Consider the following 4,636-nt stretch of genomic DNA (forward strand, 5'->3'; position numbering starts at 1 on the left):
CAGCATCTCAACTTGGTGGTTAATAGGCATCTTAAAGTTAGCATATGCAAAACTCTTCTCCCTAAACTCTTTCTCTCCTGGTATTTTCCCATTTCAGAAAACAGGTATCACCCAATTATTCTGAACCAAAGTGTTATTTTGCCTTTTCTGTCCCATCCTTGCCACTTTTCACCTTCTTGTTGCCACTGCCCTAGCCCCAGCCAACACCATCTTTTACCTGATTCACTGCAAAATTCAAATCATCAGTCACTTTACTTTCTCTACTGTAGTCCTCACACTTCAATCCAGACTTTAAGGATTATTAGTAATCCTTTTATTTTTTTATTTTTATTTTTTACACCTACGACACCTGGTATTCCTAGGTGGTCTCCCAATCAAGAACTAACCAGGCCTGACCCTGCTTAGCTTCCGAGATCAGATGAGATCGAGCATGTTCAGGGTGGCATGGCTGTAGACTAATAATCTTTTTAAATTTAAATCTTATCATGTCAATCTCCTTTTCTCGACCTTTAATTTTTATATCGCTTAGAAAAAAATCCAAAGTCTTGCCTATGCGATCTGATTTGCTCCTGTTTTCCTCTCACTCACTCCTCTATCTACTCTTGCCACTTTGGGAAACATCAACCATATTCTCATTGTCATGGAACTCTAGTTTTCATTGCCTGCATACTTTTCCCCCCAGATGTTTATAAAGCATATTTCTTCATTCATTTTATATCTAGATTCAATAATCAGTTTCTAAAAGAGGTTTCTTTGGAAGCCCAACTTAAAATAGCTCTTTACCACCTCTTCCCAACTCTGTCTATCTCATATTTTTTCTTTATTGCTCATATTACATCTTAATATTAAATTATAATTGTTGTTTGCTTAATTAAAGACAGCTTTCTCCATCATAATATAAGCTTCATGAGGCCATAGACTTTTTTTTTTACTTAATACTATTTCACCAATACTCAAAAAACAATGCCTCCCATGTAGTAGACACTTAGTATATGTTGAAAGAATCAGTGAGATTCCTCAGAGCCCTAACTCTGAACTAACAACATCAGCACATAGCAAATAAACTTCTCCAAACAACCTTACTTATGAGATCTCAGGAACATGTGTAAGTAATAAATTTCCTGAGCAACCAAGTTCCAATGAAGATATGTATTCAAAGTTTCACTTTGGCATACTTAAGAGTATTAACATATCCAAAGGGAGGAGCTGGCAACAGAAGACATCACATAGCATATAGAAAAGGAGAAACAGAGACAGAAATTGATAAATAGCTAAAGAAGATACAAAGACAGAAACTTACCTAGGTGTTGCAAGTTCTGCGATTTCACTGGCAAAGGTATTTTATGATAGAAAATACTGTTTCATGATACTTTTTCTTTTTTTGGTATTAAATTCCCCAAATAGCAGTTGTATTATGGTTTCTTATGGAGACTGCTAACATTTATAGACTGCTACTCTCATGAAATTCGATTAATGACAGTAAATTGCTCAGCAGTTGATCATTTCTACTCCACTAGCCAAAATCATACTGTATATTTAGAATGTGTCACATGAAGAACCCAGCTGAGTAGTCTCGACAAGGCTTTGATGGACCCAATACTTGTAAATGATCACAGGATTGACCATAATGTATGATTCATGCTTCCATCACTAAGATATAAAACAGAATTCTGAGAAAGTACACATCCATAAATAATACATTTAGCATTAACAGCCCAACATATTTACATCCTTGGGCCTCTTATCCTTAATAAGCTATAATTTGAAATTCTGGAGTTCTGAGGACCTAGGCTGAGGCCAATTACCTGTGGTTGAAGATATGGGTTACAGCAGGTGAAACTAAGGCTAGTCTTACACAGGAATTTCATGAGTAAAATTGAAATTTCATCCTTGGTCTGAATCTAAAGTGGCTATGCAGAGGGTACAGAGCAAAGAGAAAGAACTGAAAATCAAAGCAAGAGCATTCAGAGAGGAAGCTACAGGCAGAATCTGGAACTATTTCTTGAATCATAAGAGAATCTGCAGGTCCTTCTTATGGAGTGCTACATACCTTACCCACGAGTAGTAACGAAACAGCTAGTGACACTAAAGTAGCTTCTTATACCTCTTCCTAAAGGCAAAATTTCTTAATCCATAGAACTTTGAAATCAAATATTTTCTATTAAAAAATCATGGTATAAATCTGACCATTTCGTGAATATTTTAAGTGAGTGTATACTTTGTCTTTTATACCACTTTTATATAACATAACCTAATAGTCAACAGCTTTAAGAATACTTATTCTCTTCAATTTTTTTTTAATCTAAAAATAAAAAAAAAACCCTACAGCTAACATACTTAATAGTGAGAAACTCAAAGCTTTCCCACTAAAATCAGGGAAAAGTCAAGGATATCAACACTCACCACTCCTTTTCAACACCATACTAGAAATTTTAGCTAATGCAATAAAATAACAACAGAAGGAAATAAAGGTATACAGATTGGCAAGGAATAAATAGAACTGCTTTTGTGTGTATATGACATAACTGTCTATGTAGAAAACCCAAAAGAATCAACAACAGCAAAAATCCCTGCTGAATAACAAGCAATTACAGTAAAGTTGCAGGATACATGGTTAATATGCAAAAGTCAATAACTTGCTTACATACCAACAATGAACAAGTACAATTAGAAATTAAAATCACAATACTATTTGTATTAGCACATCCCCAAATGAAACATTTTGGTATAAATCTAACAAAATATCCATACAAAAGCTCTATGAGGATAACTATAAAATTCTGATGAAAAATATTAAAGAACTAAATAGGTGGAGAAATACTTTATGTTCATGGGTAGAAACACTCATAGTGTCAAGATGTCAGTTTTTTCCAACTAGATCTATAGATTCAACACAAACCAAGTTAAAATCCCAGAAGGTTATTTTGTGGATATCAGCAAACTGATTCTAATATTTATATGGAGAAGAAAAGAGCCAGAATAGCCAATACAATATTGAAGGAGAATAACAAAGTCAGAGGACTGACATACAACTTCGAGAATTACCATAACACTACAGCAATCAAGACAGGGTGATACAAGTGAAAGAATAGGCAGATAGAGCAATGAAACAGAATAGAGAAACTGGAAATAGATCCACAAAATATAATCAACTGATCTTTGACAAAGAAGCAAAGCAATGGAGAAAGGATAGTCTCTTCAAAAAATGGTACTAGAACAACTAGACATCTGCATGCAATAAAATAAATATTGACATATTTTATACGCTTTACAAAAATTAATTCAAAATAGATCATAGGCCTAAATGTATAATGTAAAACTGTAAAACCTCCAGAAGATAACAAGTAAAAAATCTATATGACTTTGGTTACGGTGATGAATTTTTAGATATAACACCAAAAGCACAACCTATGAAAAAAATTGATAAACTGGACTTTATTAACATTAAAAACTTATGTTCTGTAAGGACAATATCAAGAGAATGAGAAGACAAGCCACAAACTGGGAGAAAATATTTGCAAAAGACAATTCTGATAAAGTATTCTTATGCAAAGTATACAAAGAACTCTTAAAACTCAACAAAAAAAAACCAAACAACCCAATTAAAAATTGAGCAAAAGTTTTGAACAGATACATTTTCAAGAAGATATTCAAATAGCAAAGAAGCTCATGAAAGGATGTTCCATATCATATGTTCTCAGGGAAATGCAAAATAAAACAACAGCTTTATTTTCATTACACTCCTATTAGAGTGACCAACACTAGAACACTGGCATATATGTGTGTGTGTATGAGTGTGTGTGCGTAAATTTTATGGTGTATTCACATATATACATATATACATGTATATATACATGTGTGATTTTCTTATTGACACTTGTAACAAATCAAAAACAGTAGCTTAAAACAATATAAATTTATGATCGTACAGTTTTGGAGGCCAAAAGTCCAAAATGAGTCTCACTGGGCTAAAATCAAGGTGTCAATAGAGCTGTATTTCTTTCTGGACCAAAGGAAGGAATCTGTTTTCTTGCATTTTCTAGCTTCTAGTGGCTTCTCACTTCACTTGGCTCATGGCCCTCTTCCACCATCAAAATCAGTAGTGTTGAGTTAAGTCATTCTCATATTACCATCTCCCTAGTTCTGTCTCTTCTGCCTTCATTTTTCTATTTATAAGGATGCTTGTGATTACATTGTCTCACTTAGATAATTTAAGATAATCCTTCCATCTCAAGGTCAGCTGATTAACAACCATACTCCATCCACTACCTTAATTCTCCTATTCCATATTACCCAAAATATTCACAGGTTCCAGGGATTAGGGTGTGGATATATTTGGAAGAGGGGTGCTTTATTTTGCCTACCACAATAAATAAAGCCATAATAAATCCCCATGTCTTGTCAGGTTTCATCTGTATAGGCTCTTTGAATTCTCTGAAAATAAGAATAAAAGTTTTAAAACATTTAGAAAAAAAGTACGAAAAGCCAAATATTAAATCCTTAGGACCAGATGTATTTTGAAATTCAGAATTTGAGGAATTTAAAAGGTGATAATAAAGATTACATCCTCAGTGCATCTGCAGCTTTATCTAATATTCGAGCATATTAATCTTTCTGCAGGAAATGTATGAATATT

The 4,636-nt window shown here is 33.5% G+C and overlaps 1 pseudogene; it reads right to left on the reverse strand.

The window, feature by feature from the left end:
* Positions 1–337: 337 nt before the first annotated feature.
* LOC112483876 lies at positions 338–456 on the reverse strand (annotated as a pseudogene).
* Between the last annotated feature and the right edge of the window lie 4,180 nt (positions 457–4,636).

The sequence above is a fragment of the Pteropus alecto genome, unplaced genomic scaffold, assembly GCF_000325575.1.
Source record: "Pteropus alecto unplaced genomic scaffold, ASM32557v1 scaffold196, whole genome shotgun sequence".
Taxonomy (NCBI): Eukaryota; Metazoa; Chordata; class Mammalia; order Chiroptera; family Pteropodidae; genus Pteropus; species Pteropus alecto.